At 44.0% G+C, this 20,134-nt stretch overlaps 1 protein-coding gene and 1 non-coding gene across 2 annotated transcripts in view; one reads left to right on the top strand and one right to left on the bottom strand.

Moving 5' to 3' along the window:
* The window catches only part of PRUNE2 (prune homolog 2 with BCH domain), a 308,041-nt gene that overhangs the window by 154,259 nt on the left and 133,648 nt on the right, over positions 1–20,134 (bottom strand). The window lies entirely within an intron of this gene.
* Positions 13,210–13,272, top strand: LOC142460473 (U7 small nuclear RNA). The gene has a single exon (XR_012786672.1). It is a non-coding gene; the product is annotated as a U7 small nuclear RNA (small nuclear RNA).

Below are 20,134 nucleotides of genomic sequence, written 5' to 3'. Positions count from 1 at the left end.
GGGAATTCTGATATAAGCCATCCTGGATCATATTTTGACAAAATTCTTAAAAATTACATTAATTTATAAATATTCTAAAAGTCTTCATGAATTTTAAATGTTAATGACATCAGACGTAAAAGTATAAAAAATTTACCTCGCTCTAGTTTGAGTGCCACTAGTTTAATTTCCTTTACACTTACTGAGCTTGTGAATTTGGAAAAATACATCTTAGATTTTTTTTCTTTCTGTTAATGTTGGCCGTTTTCAGAAATCTAAAAGAAAATATAATTCAAGGGCAGTATTCGAAATTCATAAAACTAAATACATGTGAACGAAATGAAGACAATCAAACTTTGGAGTACAGCTCTTTGAGAATCTGTGGTGTTTATACTTCTGATGGATTAAGACTTAACACTGCACCAAGACCTCCATAGGCAAACTGTAGAGAACTTATTTAAATGCAAGCCTGGTTAAACTCATACATATTTTTCATGTCTAACCACTGTTTGGCTTGGTTTTCAGAGGAATACATGAATAAATGAATAAATCTCAATATTTGTAATGTGGAAGCTGCCAAGGGCCTGCCTCCTGGCTTAGGGCTGCAGAGTTGCTGAATGCCCGCTTGGAAAGAATACGAACGAATTGCTCTGTTGAGTCAGGGTGTGAGAACAGGTGGAGGCATCTCATACCCACTTGGCATCTCATGCGCGTCTCTGTAGAAGTGTGCTCCATAGTATTTTCAATGGCTGATTGTGCAGGAGATCGCCAGGCCTTGCTTCCTCGGGGCATCTGGGTAGACATGAGTCTCCAAGCTTTCTACTAACTGTTAACCATTTATTTGCACCACCCAGCAATGCTCAAAGAACTTGGAAACCCTTAACACGAGTTCATCTGTATTAGCTCATTAAACCATCGTGTCAGTTCTGATGGGTGGGTTTTATGACTCCCATTTTATAGATTAGAACACTGCGACCCCAGAAGCAACTGCGGCTTGACAGAAAAGGAGAAAAAAAAAGTAAATATGCACACTTCTTTGGCAAATAGCTGAGAATTCAAAGCCAAAGCTGCTAACCTTGCGCTAGTCCATGGTCACCTTTGACCCGGTGACCTCCATGAGGCAGTGAAAACTGGAAGAGTGCAGGGCCACACCGTGCTTGGGGTGAAGCTCCCAGCTGTCAAGTCATGCTGCTCACCTCCCCGTCTGGCTCTTTTTCTGGAAACAACAGGGAGCCTGCCTTCTGTCACAGGGCTTGTGTGACTATAGACTTCTCATTGACCTTCTGTTGCCTTCTCTGCACACCAAATAAAATAACAATCACCCCTCCGAGTTGTCAGGACTTGAAAAAAATAACGAAGATACACTGCTGTCCTCGGCATAGAGCTTCTCCCTTGAATTTAATCTGGCTTCTTGACGGAGACGCAGTGCTGGCCTGCAAGCCCCCGGCTTGCCAGAGCCTGGAGGCTGCTCATGGCCCTGCAGCCTCACTGCCTCACTGCGCGCAGCAGCCCTCTGCTGTGGGGCTGAGTGAGTAAAGACTATCTGTCTGTACATAAACTCACGTTCTCCAGTCACAGCACTTCCCTCCAATCCTTTCTCCGGTCTGCAATCCCTGGGTGGTACAAAGGGGAGCTGGTGGTGGTGCAGACTTGCAAGCTTGATACAATGGATGCATGAATTGTTTGTTGTAAGAGTCCCCAAAGAAATGATTTCTTAAAAAAACAAAAATCCTCCCGTAGGTCCTGTAAACGTGTTCACATTAGGACTACACTCTTCCTTACACCCACAACCCCTATTATGTCCTGCAACTTTGCTCTGTCTTAACCAAGCTGAATTACCCTGGCTCACTCAACATACCCTTGAAACATCGCATCAGTGTGTAGCACAAAGTGTGTGTGTGCCAAGACTCAATAGGGATCTGTTGAATTGAATTGGACCAAATTAAGTAGATCATTTAAATCCTTAGTCAAAAGATGAATCTCAATGGGAAGCTTAGTTTAGCTGCTTAGCCCCACCCTGTCCCTATCACACTCCTTCCTCTTTTAACCCTATTTTCTGTAAAAGTCTCCCTGTTTTCTTTTTTTTTTTTTTGAAGAAAATGCACAAATGTTTCCAGGCAAGAAAACAGCATCAAAAAAGGAACGTTAGTGTGCAAGAAATAGGTCCTGATGTTTTTGTAGGTTGCACATAGGTCATTTGATAGGTGGTTAATCTTAAAACTGCACAAATTAATTATAATACTATCTCAAGGTTGCGTGAAAGGGCCTTTACCTCCAAACAACCAGGCATTTATTTTATTTAATTCTTGGGAATGCTCACTCTGTAGAGTTGAACTAGGGAGCATTTTAACCTTGAGCATCAAAGTTCTGGTAAAAATGATTGGGAGGACTTTTTCCCTTATGTGCTCATTTTAGACAATATTTATTTATTTATTTATTTGGTCACTAGGTGGCTCTTTATTTCCATTGGGAAAGAAAATGTTGGCAAGAATATGCAATTTTCACCAAATAACTTAAAAATAATTGGGACTATGGGACAGGAAGGGGGAAGAGGAAAAGGGGAGGAGGTGTGACAGGGAAGAGGACGGTAGGCACTTCTGCCATTAGCCAGTGAGAGGTGCCCATCATTCAAGGCACAGGGAAGAAAAGGAAGCTTTAGGAGCCGGAATGAGTGCTATAGAGTCCAGCGGCGAGATCAAAAACATGGGATTGCTGTTTGGATTGGGATTCACAAGAGGAAGACCTCCAGAATTAACCTGGGAACTTCCATTTCAATGGGTGTGACGGGTAGGTTTATTGTGGTACCACGGCCAATGAACACACGTGGGATTAATTGAAGGGTGGAGAGAGAGAAAAGGCTTGGTGAGCCCCGCCTTTCTCTCTTGCTCCTGATCATCAGACCAGTCTGCGGCTGCCTTAGCTTGTTCACTGCCTCAATTTGCAAGCTACACTACCTCTGGGACACCTAACCTGTGGACTGTGTTGCTGTCGTTTGAGGTTCCTTCAAGACCTGCTTTGCCACGATACTGGAGTATACAGGACTTGAGCTGGGGAGTGTCGGATGCTGTCACCTGGCTATTGGTGACCTGCCTTGTTTGCTGCCTGTGGCCAGAAGCATGCATTGCTCTACAGAGCAATTCAAGGACTGCAAGTGTATTAGTTGTCTCATGGAACTGAGTTGCACCGAGCTATCAGTACTGCTCTATTACTTGTTTATTTCTTATGTTTTATATAGCTATATCTGTATAAATATATGTATATAATCACTAGTGTCCTGGTTTTGTTTCTCTAGAGAACTCTAACATAATAATTGGTACCAAGAGGGATTCTAGAGAAATTAAATAAAACATATGGGCTTCTTAAATTGGCTCTCCAGCCTGATTAGGCTTAGCTAATCAGAAATAACACTGATAATGCTATTTGCACACCCACAGCATGGGTAAGTCTGCCACTCTTGCTAATCCATGGTGTGGTGTGGCAAAGCTAATATCTACGGTATCACCACCAATAGATGAAGTGCTGGTTAAAGGAGAGGCTCTGGGTGATCGTATGGTTGACGTTTTCCAGCAGTTTTGTCAGGATGGCAAGTATAGGGAAGCTGTTTGGCTGGTCCTCCTTACAATGGAAAGTGTGATTAAGGAGAGGGATGGTCTCAGAGCCTCAGAAGTGCATCTCAAATACCAAATAACGGACCTAAAACCTCCTGCCTGTGCTGCAAAGGAGAGCCTTCTCTCCTCTAGTGATTGAGCTGACATTGCTGAGAACCAGGTCCAGAGTCTCATCACGTGAGTGGCTGAATTACAACGTCGGTTGAATTGCAGATCTAAAGCAGTGTCTGATACCAAAGTGAAGACACTTCTTAGGAAAAGTTGGGATCCTCAAACATGAGATGGGAACATATGGGCTGTTGAACCATAAAAGGAGAATATTGAGCCCCTAGAAACGATTGAGTCACCCCAGTCAATAGATCCACCCCTCCCAGCTAAAGGTATTAATCCACTATCAATAAAACAACCCACACCTTGGCAGATTAACCGAACTGTTCAAGCTGAAATGCCAGGTGGGGCTGCACCTGTAGCATTGCCTGAGGGAGATGCCTTATAAGATATTGCTGAGAATACCCAGGAAACACCCTCACCACCCATTACTTCCTCTAGACCTGTAAGTAAAATTAAGGCTCAGAAAGCTCCTAAAGGTGAGGTTGAGATAATTACCCAGGAAGCAGCATGCTATACTCTCAAATAGCTGCTCAAGTTTTTAATACGTACAAGCAGAAGCCTGGGGAATATCCCTGGGAATGGTTACTAAGGGTGTGGGATACTGGTGCATGAAATGTAATATTAGACCAGTCTGTTTCTGGATATGGGACCCCCTAAGCACAGATTCTTCTTTCAATGTCTCAGTGAAAGAGGCTAAGAGAGGATCTAATTCCTTATTTGATTGGTGTGCTGAAGCATGGACTGCCAGATGGCCTCGATTAGACCAACTTGAGGCACCCGACCTGCCTTGGTACACTGTAGAGGAAGGCATCCAAAAGCTTAGGGAAATTGGTATGTTGGAATGGACCCAAAAAGGGTGTCCTGAGGACATACCCTTCACCACAACCATAAGGAACAAGTTTATGAAGTGGGCCTCAGAATCTCCGAAGACTCCTGTAATTGCTATTTTATGTGCTCCAGGATTATCAGTGGGAATTACCCTGCGTTAACTCCGACATATGCCCACAATGGGGCTGATTGGTCCCCATGGTGGTAGATGGCAGGCATCGGCACTGAATCAACAGAGACAAGGTGGACATGCTTATAATGGACAGCAAGGTTTCCGTAGTAATCAATGCAGCCTGTCTCATGTGGACTTATGGCATTCACTACTTAGCCATGGTGTCTCTAGGAGTGAAATACATGGGGAAAACCTACTAAATATCTATGTGATCTATACAGGCAGAAGAATACTGGATCGGGTGAACAGCAGAATAGACAATCACAATCACTCAATCAATTCCTGGACTTGAGCCTGTTTACAGACCCACAATCTATATTACTGAAGGTTTATGCTGTTAGTCTTTCTTCTAGCCTTCCCCAAAGGGACCTGTGGCCTTTCACAAAAGTGACTGTTCTTTGGGGGAAAGGAAATAATCAAACTTTTCGGGGATTACTGGACACTGGCTCTGAACTGACACTAATTCCAGGACCCCAAAGCATTTCCAAGACCCACTAGTCAGAGTGGGGGCTTATGGATGTTAAGTTATCAATGGAGTTTTAGCTCAGGTACACCTCACTGTGGGTCTAGTAGGCTCCCAAACCCATCCTGTGGTTATTTCCCCAGTTCCAGAATTCATCATTGGAATAGACATACTTAGTAACTAGCAGAACCCCCATATTGGATCCCTGAAATGTGAAATAAGGGCTATTTGGAAGGAACGGCCAAGTGGACACCGTTAGAACTGCCATTGCCTAGAAAAATAGTAAATTGAAAGCAATACCACGTTCATGGAGGGATTGCAGAGATCAGTGTCACCATCAAAGACTTGAAAGATGCAGGGGTGGTGATTCCTACTACATCCCCATTTAACTCACCCATTTGGCCTGTAAAGAAGACAGATGGATCCTGGGGAACGACAGTGGATTATCGTAAACTTAACCAGGTGGTGACTCCAATTGCAGCTGCCGTTCTAGATGTGATTTCATTGCTTGAGCAAATTAATACTTCTCCTGGTCCTTGGTATGCAGCTATTGATCTGGCTAATGCCTTCTTCTCCCTACCAGTCTCAAAGGGCCACCAGAAGCAGTTTGCCTTCAGTTGGCAGGGGCAACAATACTCATTCACAACTCTCCCCCAGGGGTACATCAGCTCTTCCGCCCTGTGCCATAATTTAGTCCAAAGGGACCTCAATCGCCTGTCTATTCCACAAAATGTCACACTGGTCCACTATATTGATGACATTATGCTGATTGGGCCCACTAAGGAGGGTGTATCAAAGACTCTAGATTCATTGGTGCAATATCTGCATACAAGAGGTTGGGAATTTAACCCAATGAAAATTCAGGCAGCCTCCACCTCAATAAAATTTCTAAGAGTAGAGTGGTATGGGGCATGTTGAGACATTCCTACTAAAGTGAAGAATAAGCTATTGCATCTGCCCCCCACCTCCCCAACAACTAAAAAGGAGGCACAACGCCTAGTGGGCCTCTTCAGATTTTGGAGGCAACATATCCCTTACTTGGGTGTTCTACTTCCACCTATTTATCAAGTGACAAGAAAGGCCTCCAATTTTGAGTGGGGCTCAGAACAAGAAAAGGCTCTTCAACAGGTTCAGGCTGCCGTGCAAGCTGCTTTGCCACTGGGACCAAATGATCCAGCTGACCTGAAGGTGCTAGAGGTGTCAGTTGTAGATAGAGATGCAGTGTGGAGTCTTTGGCAGACCCCTATTGGTGAATCACAGCGTAGACCATTGGGATTTTGGAGTAAAGTCCTGCCATCCTCTGCAGACAACTACTCCCCTTTCAAAAACAGCTGTTGGCCTGTTACTGGGTCTTGGTGGAGACTGAACGCCTCACCATGGGTCACCAAGTCACCATGAGGCCTGAACTACCCATCATGAACTGGTTATTGTCTGACCCACGGAATCATAAAGTTGGATGTGTGCAGCAACACTCCATTGTTAAATGGAAGTGGTATATACGAGATCGGGCCAAAGCAGGACCTGAAGGAACAAGTAAGCTGCATGAAGAAGTGGCCCAAAGGCCCACAGTCTCCACTCCTGTCACATTGCCTTCTTTCTCCCAGTCTGCACCTATGGTCTCCTGGGGAGTTCCTTACCATACTTTAAGTGAAGATCAAAAAAGACCTGCTTGGTTTACGGATGGCTCTGCATGATATGCAGGTGCCACTCGTAAGTGGACAGCAGCAGCACTACAGTCCCTTTCTGGGATCTCCCTAAAGGACAGTGGTGAAGGAAAATCCTCCCAATGGGCAGAACTTCGAGCAGTGCACCTGGCCGCTCAGTTTGCCTTCGAGGAAAAATGACCAGATGTGAGACTGTATACTGATTCGTGGGCTGTGGCTAATGGCTTGGCTGGATGGTCAAGGAATTGGAAGGACCATGATTGGAAAATTAGTGACAAGGAGGTGTGGGGAAGAGGTATGTGGATAGACCTCTCTTAATGGGCCAAGAAAGTAAAGTTAATTGTATCTCATGTGAATGCTCACCAAAGGATTACCTCTGAAGAGGAGGACTTTAATAATCAAGTGGATAAGATGACACGCGCTGTGGAGACTGGTCCTCCTCTTTCCTCTGCCACTCCTGTTATCGCCCAATGGGCACATGAACAAAGTGGACATGGTGGCAGGGATGGAGGTTATACATGAGCATAACAACATAGACTTCCACTCACCAAGGCTGACTTGGCCACTGCCACTGCTGAATACCCCATTTGCCAGCAGCAGAAACCAACATTAAGTCCAAGATTTGGGACCATTCCTCGGGGAGATCAGCCAGGAACGTGGTGGCAGGTTGATTACATAGGACCACTTCCATTATGGAGGGGACAGCATTTTGTTCTTACTGGAATAGACACCTACTCTGGGTATGGATTTGCCTTCCCTGCACATGATGCTTCTGCCAAAACTACTATTCGTGGACTTACAGAATGCTGCATCCACCGGCATGGCATCCCACACAGCATAGCTTCAGATCAAGGAACTCACTTTACAGCAAATACAGTGTGGCAATGGGCCCATTCCCATGGAATCCACTGGTCGTATCATGTTCCTCATCATCCTGAAGCTGCCAGTTTGATAGAACATGGAATGGGCTCCTAAAGACACAATTATGGCACCAACTAGGTGGCAACAATTTGCGGGGCTGGGGCAATGTTCTCTAGGAAGCTGTATATGCTCTAAACCAGTGGCCAATATATGGTGCTGTGTCTCCAATAGCCAGAATTCATGGGTCCAGGAACCAAGGGGTGGAAGCTGGAGTGGCACCACTCACTATTGCTCCTAGTGATCCACTTGCAGCATTTTCACTTCCTGTCCCAGCAACCCTGTGTTCCTCAGGCCTGGAGGTCCTGCTCCGGAAGGAAGGAACTCTCCCACCTGGAAACACAGCATGGATTCCACTGACCTGGCACCTGAGAATGCCCCCTGGCCACTTTGGGCTTCTCATGCCTTTGGATCAACAGGTCAGGAAGGGTGTCCCTGTACTGAGTGGTGTGATTGATCCTGATTACCAAGGAGAAATTGGACTGGTGTTACATAATGGAGGTAAAGAAGAATATGTCTGGAATCCAGGAGATCCGATAGGCTGACTCTTAGTGCTGCCATGCCTTGTTATTAAAGTAAATGGTAAATGACAGCAACCCAATCCTGACAGGACTTATAATGACCCAGACCCCTCAGGAATGAAGGTCTGGGTCACCCCGCCAGGCAGAAAACCACAGCCAGCTGAGGTGCTTGCCGAGGGCAAAGGTAATCCAGAATGGGTAGTAGAAGAAGGTAGTTCTACCTATCAGTTACGACCACGTGATCAATTTCCAAAGCGAGTTTTGTAATTGTCCATGTATTTTCTTTTTATGTGCTTATTGCATATCTCTCCTTTGTTCAGGTATGATATATCAGATATAATTGGACTCTGTGTTTTCATTTATATGAATGATAGATGTTTGATGACAAGTATAAGTGAATTCATTAATGTCTGGAAATTATATATGGCTAAAGAATTCTGTACAGGCACCAAGTTGGCAAGGGGTGAATTGTGATAGGTTTATTGTGTCAACATGGCCACTGAACACATGTGTGATTAATTGAAAGGGAGAGAGATGAGTGCCTTGGTGAGCCTCACCTTTTTTGTCTCTTGCTCTTTGATGATCAGACCAGTCTGCGGCTGCCTTAGCTTGTTCATTGCCTCAATTTGCAAGCTACACTACCTCTGGGACACCTAACCTGTGGACTGTGTCACTGTAGTTTCTGAGGTTCCTTCAAGACATGTTTCCCCACGCTACTGGAGTATACATCGCTTGAGCTGGGGACTGTTGGACGCTGTCATCTGGCTGTCTATTGGTGACCTGCCTTGCTGTTTGCTGCCTGTGCCCGGATAGCCTGAATTGCTCTACAGAAGTCTACCCGGTGGCCCTCAAGACTTGAAGGACTGCTAGTGTTTTAACTGTCTCCTGGAATAAGCTGCACTGAGCCATTTGTATGGCTTTATAGATTAATTAACTGTTTATTTCTTATGTTATATATATATAATCATTAGTGTCCTGGTTTTGTTTCTCTAGAGAACCCTGTCTAACATAATGGGTTTTTAAGATTACATGGTAGGCAAGGCTAGGGACAATGTCCTCATTCATTAACATATTCATGGATTAATTGATTCACAGAACAATGTTCCAGGAACAACTCCCGTGTCAGGCACAGCATAATCCTGTAGGGAGCTATTGGGTTCAGGAGCCGGGGGACAGCATCAGGTCTCGCTGTCATTGTTCAGCTTCCTCAGCTTGGTCACACTGAATGCTTTCTAGCCATCAGTTTCCTTGCCTATAAAATGAAGCGGATAGACAGGCACATTTTATGGCCCAGCTTTAAAATCCAGGGCCAGTTCGTGTGACCTATTTTTAAGATTTTAAATGTCAGGATAAATAAGCGAATGAAAGCTGAATGCCCTTTTGGTTCTTACAAATTTACTCTGAGCAGAAGAGTTGAAGCATCCCGGGACTGCCATGTGCTCCTCCCCCTGGCAGAGCCTATCTGTGCGAGATTGATTCCAGCACAGAATGGGTGGTTGTGTGCTTTGCGGGAACTATATTGCCCGTGGTCACTGAAGGGAGAGGATTCCCCTCTCTCCTTTATAGATGCTGCCTGTTTGTAAGGAGGCTCAATGTTCTTTTCTTTAATCATTGGGTTCTGCTTCTGAACCATATAACTTTCTTTTCTCTCTGCCCTTCCCCAAATTAAGCTTCTTGGACAAGGGAATCTGCTTACAGGCATTGTCTCATCCCCACCCACTTCTTTGCGGAATCTTGCTTCCACTTGTCCCTCCATCCTCTTCAAACCACTTTGCATCATTCTCCCATCACTGATGCCCAGCCACACTGGCCTTCGCTCTCAGTTGAGTATGTCAAGCCTGCTTTTGCTTCAGAGCCTCCAACGTGTGTTTCTCCTGCTAGAGATACTCTACCCCCAGAATTTCTCTTTTCTGTTTTTTTCTTCTCATGCAGGCCGCCCAAACACCAATTCCTTTTTGAAGGCTTCCTCTCTGCTATACTACTAATTCAACCTGAAGTATGACCCTCCAGTCCTATCATCCCCTGCCACTCTCAATTTCTACACACACACCCCTCACCATGACTCAAAATAACCGTTTATTTTCCTTATTTAGGGCATATTATCTGCTATACCTCCCTGGATCTAGCTTGGTGTCTGGAACACACTTAAAACCAAAAACCAATAAAAAATGCCATAAAGTCGATTCTGATTCATAGCAACCCTATGGGGCAAAGGAGAACTGCCCCTGGGTTTCTGGGACTGTAACTCTGTACAAGAACAGAAAGCCTCATCTTTCTCCCATGGAACAGCTCGTGGTTTCAAACTGCCGACCTTATGGTTTGCAGCCCAACTCAACACCCACTCTGTGATGGGGGCTCACTGAGTGATGGATAAATAGCTCTTGAGCAAATGAATAAATCCACAACTCTACTAAAACTATTCTCTTTAGTCAGCAGTGACCTACTCAAACGGAACGGGTTTCTTCTTTTCCATTTCTCAGTTGCCCTTGATCATCACTTTTTAAAATATTTTCTACCACCTTAGCATCTCTGACAGCATGACAACCTCCTTGCTATGATCTCTCTGCGTCCTTTGCTGACTCCAATTCTGCCTTCTTCTCTAAGATGGGGAAATCATAATAGCTCCTTCCTTATGCCCTACTTTCTCTATACGTACTATAAATTTCCTCGTGTGTCTTTAAATGAATGCAGCCAGACAAGCAACAACCTACCAGCAGAGTTAAAACCCAACTAATGGAATTAGGCATTGGCACTTGTATTTATTCAAAACCTGCTCCCATTTACCTTTCCATTCCTATTGTATGCTATCCTGACCTTACTAGATTCTCTGATCCTCTGAGTACCTTGATTAAGGACCCTGGTGGAAAAAGGAATGGAGCATTGGTGCCTACTTGCTACACACTGGGCTGCGATCCACACGGTCTGCAATTGGAAACCAGCAGCGGCTCCACTAGAGAACGACTGGGCTTTCTATGCCTGTAAACAGTGACGACACTCTAAGAAGCCCATGGGTGGTGGGCGGTCCGCAATGAGTCAGCGTTGACTCAATGGCAGTGAGTGATGGAAAAAGGAAGGCTGGCCATCTTGCTGAACTGTACAAGCCACAGTTCTCTGACCTTCTGTATTCTGTCCTCCATAATTTGGAAATGTCCTACAATTACTTGAACCACAGGGACAACTCAGCTTAGACCTCATCAGCCCAACCAGTCCTAGCCTGGCCAGCATGTTGCTGGCAGAGGAGGATCACACAGGTACAGTTCTTCTGCTCAGAAAGCTAGTCCCACTCCTGACTTACCCTAGCACCTCACAAGCCTAGGTCACTGGCTATTGACTGCTAAAGGAAATCCCCTTGAATAACCATCAACAATATGTAGATCAAAGCTGAAGTCATCTCCTGATTCACTTCAGTTCAAAAAAAATAACTCCCTATACCACCCCCACTACTTGGGCCATTGCGCTTTAATTTCTTATCACCTAAGTAATTTTAATCTCCCTAGGATTTGTTTATAAATCATTGAACAATTGTGTGGCATAAGACTCTGCATAAATTCTATGAAAGATTATTAAAAAAAGAACCTGTACATCAGGTTTGCATAGCTTCTACTACCAAAAACATTTTACTCGATCAACTTTTAAATTATAAGAATAATATATGCTTGCTAAACAAGCAAGTGAACTCATGGAATTGACATTCACCTAATATAAACTAAAAATATCTAGAGTGAGACGATTATGGTAGAACTAAAATTTAGTAAAACCAACACTAAATCAAATTAAATGAACATTTGTACCTGAAGATAATTCTGTAAGGCACTCAAAGATAATTCTGAGGTAACACAACTAACAGCTAAAGAGAACATCAAAGGAAAGCTAAGCCCACTGCAATCAAGTTCATGCTGATTCATAGTGGCCCTGTAGGGCAGAGTAGAAGTGCTCCTTAGGATTTAGAGGCTGTATCTGTACAGGTCCAGGCAGCCTCATTTTTCTCCTGAGAAGAAGTTGGTGGGTTTGAACTGCCAACCTTTTGGTTAGCTGCTCAGTGTCTAGCCTACAATACCACCAAGTTTTGTCACTTAACAAAGACTTAATTGAATGTTGAAATTTTATATAAATTTTTGGTTTTCAACCCAGAGCAGCTAAGTCTAGTTGGTAGCCATTTAAAGAAAGTGAAATGACAAACACATTCCAAATAGCAAAATTGCAAAGAAACCCACAAGTGGTTGCTTTAATGGGCAATCTAGTCAGAATAGGCTAGAATCTAGCCGCTAGATGGCGATGTGTCTCGTTGTTTTCAGTGTGTGTGTGTGTGTGTGTGTGTGTGTGTGTGTGTGTGTGTGTGACTGGAACCTCCATTTTGATAACTACTGATGTTACTCTCCTTTTCTGATCTGAAAAACGTGCTGTGATCGAGCTGACCTGACTCACAGTGACCCCTGCATGTCAGAGGAAACTGCTCCATAGGATTGTCAATGGCTGATTTGGGGGAGTAAATCGCTAATGCTTTCTTCTCCGACATCACTGGACAGACTCAAACCAGCAATCTTTCACTAAAAAAAAATAAAAGTAAAAAGCAATCATTCATTCAACAGTCTCACTAGGTGTCAAGTGCCCTGCAAGGAGTTATACCTACAGATGTGAACAAGATCCCTGATCATGAGAATGCATAGGGTAGCCTGGACACAGACAAAACTCAGCACCATGTCACAGGCAGGTAAGTGCCACAGACAATACTGATGCTGGGTCACTGATTAGAGACGACTGGGGCATCGAGATAAGAATTGCTGTTTTTATATAAAATGTTCAGAGATGATGGTCAAGTACTACGTGATCAGAGTCCTGAATGACTGGAACCTGGATGCTCAAAACACTGTGGTAAATCAATGTACATATAGTTCAAACTTGCTGAATGTTCACGGAGCAAATCGAGTGTCAGAAAAGGCAGCCAAAGTGTTACGGCTCTTTTAGAATTTGTCTAGCAGGTTTTCTGGTTGTTTTCCGGAGTCCCCTCCCCACCCTCCCAACCAGTAAAACAGGTGTCTAACAATCAAAAAAAAATTTTTTTAAGAAAAGAAAGAAAATGCAGCCAAGAACCAAGAAAGTGGACAACCAAACTTAAATGACATTCCAGCCAAAGAGCAGACACAAGAATCTGCTGACGTATTCTGCTTTTAATTCCAATTCTTTCCAGAGGGGAGAGGCCACCCACCCCCTCATGCTCCTCCCGCTGCCCACAAAAGCCACAGACATCAGGTGTGGTGTGCAGACCCCTGCTGGGTGAGAAGGGAGCCGGGAACCTCATTTGCTTGATCAAAAGGCAACATGAATGCTCATGTTGTGATAAGGACAACACTAACAGCATGCGGCTCAGTGGGTTCATTAAGATGTTTTCCCTACACTAGTGCCAAATGCAAAGCAACATCGCAGGCGTCCGCCACACAGGAAGTCAGAGAGCAGAGGAATAGGTGACATGAATCTCCCCGTTCCCCCATAAATCCTGGAGCGCCACTCCCCACTCTAAACCAAGGGGGGCAAGCGAAGGCCACCCTTCTGCCCGCTGGCTGCTTCAGGAAGAGTTTAGTCTGCTGTCTTCACCCCAGCTGGAGGCCAGAAGGAAGCGCTTCCCCATGAGCAGACACTAGTGCCTACCACACCCGTAACAGGATCACCAGGCTCCTGGGCTCCTGGTACGAAGATCTCTGAAGGGCCCGGTCAGTTCAATAGCAAAAATCATTTCATCGAGATATCATTGTTAAAAAAATTACAACAGTTAGGTTGAGGCTCTGCACTCAATATATACCCACGGCCATCGAGTCAGTTTTGATGTTTGGAACACGGTAGGTCTATGGGGTGCCCGACATGGGAAATCTTAATGGGAGCAGACAACCTCATCAGGAGTGGCTGGTGGGTTCTCAATGCCAGCCTTGCAGTTAGTAGCACAATGCTTAACCCCCTTTGTCACCAGGGTCCTAGCTCCATACGTATTTCAAGGAGGTCTCGTGCAGCAGATTTTTCAAGGCACTGCATCCTTCGATCTCTTGACTGCTGCTCCCATGAGCATTCATTACAGGCCCACGCAAGACGAAATCCTTGACAGCTTCACACTTGTGTTTATCCTCATGTGACCTATGCTTGTTTTCTTTACATAAAGTTGGCATCCGCATTGGAAGCTGCAGTCCTTGATCTTCAGCACGTATACAAGTCCTCTTCGTTTTCACCAAGCGGTCATCTGCATGTCCAAGGTTGTTAATCGGCCTTCCTCCAATTCTGAAATGGCGCTCTTCACACAATCCAGCTTCTGTGACGATTTGCTCAGCTTGCAGACTGAATAAGCATGCTGACAGGGTTCAGCTCTGACACGCTTGATTCCAAACCATGCACTAGCCCCTTGTTCTGGGCACACAACTGCTTCTTGATCCACGCACAGGTTCTGTATGAGCACAATGATGTGTTGTGGAATTCCCATGCTCCTCAGAGTTGTCCATAGTTTATTATGACCCACACAGTCAAATGCCTTTGTACAGTCGATGAAACAAAGTAAACATTCTTCTGGCACTCTCTGGTTTCAGCCAAGGTTCGTGTCGCATCCGCAATGATATTACTTGTTCTAGTCCCTTTTCTGAATCCGGCCAGCACCCTTTGGCAGGTCCCTGTCAATGTACTGCTGCAACCATTGTTGGATTATCTTCAACCAAACTTTACCAGCAATGATATCACAACAAAACAAAACTCACTGTCATTGAGTTGATGCCAACCCAGAGCAACCCTATAAGACAGGGTAAAACTGCCTCTGTGAGTTAGACTGTTCACGCTTCACAGGAGTAGAAAGCCCAGTCTTTCTCCTGATAAGTGTCTGGTAGTTTTGAACTGCTGACCTCAAAGTCCTCCTCACTTTCAACAAGTTCAGGTTTAAGCTGAAGAAAAATAAAATGTACAACCTTGAGTACGTATCTGTGGCAGTTACCTAATCTCCTATCAACTGAGTGAAGAGTTAGAGTCTGGCCTGCCAATCAGGTCATAGCCGATCATGCCTGTGTTTGGGCATGGCTTTCTCCTGAGGATTCTGGGAACTCTTGTCTTCCTCCCTGGAGGCATGCCACACACTCTCTCTGCTACACCTTCCTGTTGACAAGCCATATGTAGCTACGCTGATGGAGCCAGAGCCCTGGAGCTGGAGGAGCCACGTGGAGAACCACGCCAGCGCTGAGATGCTTCCACTGCCACTGGATCCACAAGACTTTCCACCCACTGGCCTGTGATCTTCGTGCATTCAGCATCATTGCATGTGTTGTGTGAGTGTGAAGAGGTTTTCGCAGGCTGGTATCAGACATATGGACTAATATTGGACTTATGGACTTGATCTGGACTAGGATGGGATGTTTTCTCAATCTGTATAAAGCTCTTTCTTATACACGTTGACATATGAGTGTCTCTGGACTTTTTCTCTAGTCAACCTGGACTAATACCGTACCACTGGAATTTTGAGACAATCTCAAGAACGTGTTTGCCACCTTGAATACTGACAGAAGGCTTGATGAGAGTGGGATAACGCCAAGAGTATCATGCATGAAGAAAACAAATGGTCATTAAAAAGACAAAGTGAAAGAAAAAATAATAGTGGGTATTACCAGAAGAGATTCTGAAACCTGCTTTTAATCATAGGACAATTAAGGCAAGTGGAAGAAATGATGAAGCAAAATAGCTGAATGGAAAATTTCATAGGATCGCTTGGGAAAGCAAAGTAAAATGTCATAATGAAATGGATGAACACAGAGTGAGCCTGTGCTGCATATCTTAGCCTGAGAGAAAGGAGGGAAAGATTCAAACTTCGAAAGAGTTTTATGTGTAAAATATTGAGTGACACGAAGCATCCAAAGAAGACGAAAAGAATAAACAGAGTCATTACCAAATAGAACTAATTGACATTAAACTATTTCAGGAGGTAGGATATGATAGAATCAAGGTACAGAAGAAAGAGGTCCAACCTTCCTCGAATGCATTAACCAAAAGCAAGGCTTAGGAATTAAAGGAATACCGATTGAAATATGTCAACAAGCTGATGAAGCACAAGACACGCTCACTAGTGTATGCCAACAAATTTGGAAGGCAGCTACTGGCCAATTGATTGGAAGAGAGATTCATATTTATACCCATTCCAAAGAAAGGCAACCCACATATCAAAACAACAGAGATGGCACTCTTATATGCCACTGGTGGGATCGTAACGTGGTGCAACCACTATGGAAAACAGTAATGCCCTTTCTCAAAGATGCAGAAATACCATGTGATCTAGCACCGTACTGCTAGGGACCTATCTTAGAGAAATAAGAGCTGTGACATGAATAGACACATGCATATCTCTGTTTATTGCAGCATTATTCACAATAGGGACACAACAGAATGTCTCTGTTAGAATGGGAGAAAAATGTAAAACAAAACTCAAAAAGACAAAACTGCAGGAACCCCCAATTCTCTCACCACCCCTTGTTATTGGGAGACCTTCACTGGGAGAAAGACTAAGATCTCTACAATTTATCGTTTCCTTTCAAAATCTCAGTTTCAGTTTGAAATTCATCAAAGCACTTCTTCAGAACAAAGCGTCCAAGGGCATCTTTTCATGGGGTGGACCTGCATGAAAACTGTCATTTCTCCAGTAACTTGCGCTCTCAAGAGGGTTCCCTTTCAGGGGAGTTGAAAAATATCATATTCATTCCCATGGAAGGGAAGTGTTGTATTTGGTCTTTATTCAATATAAATGAATAGGTAAAGAATCCCCCAGGACATGAAGCTGAAACATTGTCCCTGGTGCTCATAAATACAGCACTGTATTGTCTAAAATGACTTATCTCAGTCTTGGCTGTGGGCTCAGATTTACTGTACAGTTCATCAACTTCTCAGCATGATGGATAATGAATGTTTCATTTACATCGCTAATTGCCAAGCCATGGTTCCCTCAACCTTTAACCCGTATGCTTTATCCCATTATCACCATATGTCAATATAATTGCATTTAACATTCCAAATGATAAACTTTCTTCTAGACAGAGGACATTTTTTTTTTCACAAAGAAGCCATGGGAGAGGGGCTGATAAAATACAAGTATATTCTATGAAAAAGCCAGTGAATAAACTCAAATAATAGGCAGATTCTTATAACACATGAAATTCGTCTCAGGACTAGGGCTCCTGACTTCATATTTAGAAGGAAAAAAAGTGTGTGTGTGTGTGTGTGTGTGTGTGTAAATCTTCTCAAGGATTTACCTTGGCTGCCTTAACTCAATAATGACATAAAACGAGATCCCCAAAGTGGTGCAATTCAACTTTCTGTCCTCTGTAATATACAACAAACTTTTTCATGGAAACATTGCTTGGGTTACAATGATGGCCACTACATGATCCTATTCTACTTTCTGCATTATCTGATTATCGATCAATAAACCAATAATGAAAGAGTCTCTTCCTACCTCACAGCCAACTCAGAATTGAACAAATTAACAGAGAGCTGTGAGAAAGCATCTGGAATAGAGAACCCTCACCTGGAAGAAAAGCTGAGAGACCATGCTTCCTGGCGCCTTACATAGATTTGCACAAGGACAGGCGAGATGCACAGAGACACTGGGAAGTGTTTGCTAGCTTGACTTGTTGCCCATGCAGTCCATGATCTGATACTGCCACATCTCTGAGGGTGGATTATCAGATGCATCCCTTGGCTCCCTTGTTCCCATAGCAAACCCTGTTAGTCACAACCTTACAATGTATCTTGAAATGGTCTTCACTCTGCCCCATCGTACTTTAAACCACTTCCCCTCTCCCTGTCTCTGGCAGAGCCTTTAATCTGCCTCTTTCTGTTCTTACCTCTTTTCAACAGTCATTTGCTGTTACTCTTCTTAGAACACACCCATGGCTTCTCAGCACATTTAGAATCAAACACAGGGAGGGCGGGGGAGGGGGAAAAAAAGGAAACCGAGCTGATTCCAGGAACCCAAGTGGAAGGCGAATTTTGAGAAGGATGAGGGCAACGAATGTATAAGGGTGCTTTGCTCAATTGATATATGTATGGATTGTTAATTAAAAAATAAGAATCAAATACACATGGTCTACTAGAGTCTACGAGACCTAGCCTGCTCTGACTCCTACCACCTTTCCAGGCCCTGCAGCCAGTCTTGGCCCTGTGCCCACCCTAAGCTCACCATGATTCCAACAGTCGGCCTTTCCGTTTCCTACAGGCATCGCTCATTCCCTGTGCCAGGGCCTTTGTATATGTGATTTCCTTGGCCAGCAAGGCTTTCATTCTTGTTCTCCCCAGACTACTATGACCCCAGACGACCATGGCACACACTAGATTGATGAAGGTATCTGTCTGTTATCTAGTGCTACCATCACAGACATACCACAACCAAGTGGCCAGGGCAAACAGAAATCCGTTTTCTCAGAGTTGAGAAGGCTGACCATCTTCATTCAGGCATTGCTCTAGGGTTAGGCTTTCTCTGTCGGCTCTGGCGGAAGGTCCTTATCTTTTCTGAGCTTTGCTTCCTGGGCAGTCTTCCTGTGCTTAGCCTGGTCCTTCCTTGCCTCTGCTTCTTTCATCTGCGTGTTTAATCTCTTCTCTGTCTCCAAAGGGCATGATTTCAAGCACAGCCTACACTAATACCCATATCATTAACAGAACCAAGAAAACCATTCCCAAATGGGAGTAGAACCACAGGCACAGAGGTTAGGATTCATAGCACATCTTTTTGTCAGACATAACTTAATTCAAAACAAAAGTATTGTTGCTATTGTTGAGTGCTGTCAAGTCTGTCTGACTCATCAGGACCTATGTACAACAGAATAAAACCTGCCTAGGGGGTTTGTTATGTTTGAGTCCATTGTTGTAGCTAGTCTGTTAATTCGGCTTTCTCTTTTTTGCTGACCCACTACTTTACCAATCTGAATTAGGTTATATTACTATATTTCTTCATAGCCACACGTTGTATTTTTCTTTATCACACTCAGAATCATTTAAAATCTATATTTTTTTGATGTCTAGTGCTTAACAACCCTACTAAATAAAATAAGAACTGCATGTATTTTCTTTTCCTCTGTCCCTAGTGCCTAACACACAGTATGGGCATGTCACCCAGAGAGACCAGTTTCTAAAAGAATACAGCATGCTTGGTAAGACAGTGTCAGTGGAAAAGAAGAAGCCTGTCAAGCAGTGGCTGCAACAATGGGTTCAATTATAACACGGATTATGAAGATGGTGCAGGACCAGACAGTGTCGAGTTCTATTGAACATAGGATCATTGGGACAGGCTTGCTGGCAGCTACTAGACAGTTCAATTGTTAAATAGTTCTGGTCTTTCGCCTACTACCTTTAAACTTGCTAGGTGACATCAACTCTATTCGGACTCACGGACTTTGGTTTCCGATAACCAAGTTTGGCACCTGCATGGTACAAACAGATGCGGGCTTGACCACTAGCCTCAAAGCTTTCAAGCCCACTCAGAGGCTCCTCAGAAGACAGGCCTGGCCATCTGCTTTCCAAGCATCCCAACCTTGAAAACGACATGGAGCACAGTCTACTCAGCCACACGTGGGTCACCAAGAGTCAGAGTCACTTTTAAGACAACTAACAACAACAGCAGCAGCAACAACAACAAACAGAGTATACGGAAGAAAGAAGGAAGATGGTGAAGTCAGAAAAAAGTCGACATGATAGAAAGTGTTGGGGGAAGTCCACAGGGACTTCAGAAACGGAAAAGAAGTGACGAAAGAAAGCTTTCTGTATAAAGCACATCTGTACATCTTTGCCCTAATCTTTATACAAGTGATGTATGTAAATGTATGGATTGTGATAAGAGTTGCATGAGCCCCTAATAAAATGTTTTTTAA

Source organism: Tenrec ecaudatus, chromosome 10 (genome assembly GCF_050624435.1).
Source record: "Tenrec ecaudatus isolate mTenEca1 chromosome 10, mTenEca1.hap1, whole genome shotgun sequence".
NCBI lineage: Eukaryota > Metazoa > Chordata > Mammalia > Afrosoricida > Tenrecidae > Tenrec > Tenrec ecaudatus.
This window is presented reverse-complemented; position numbering and strand designations above follow the sequence as displayed.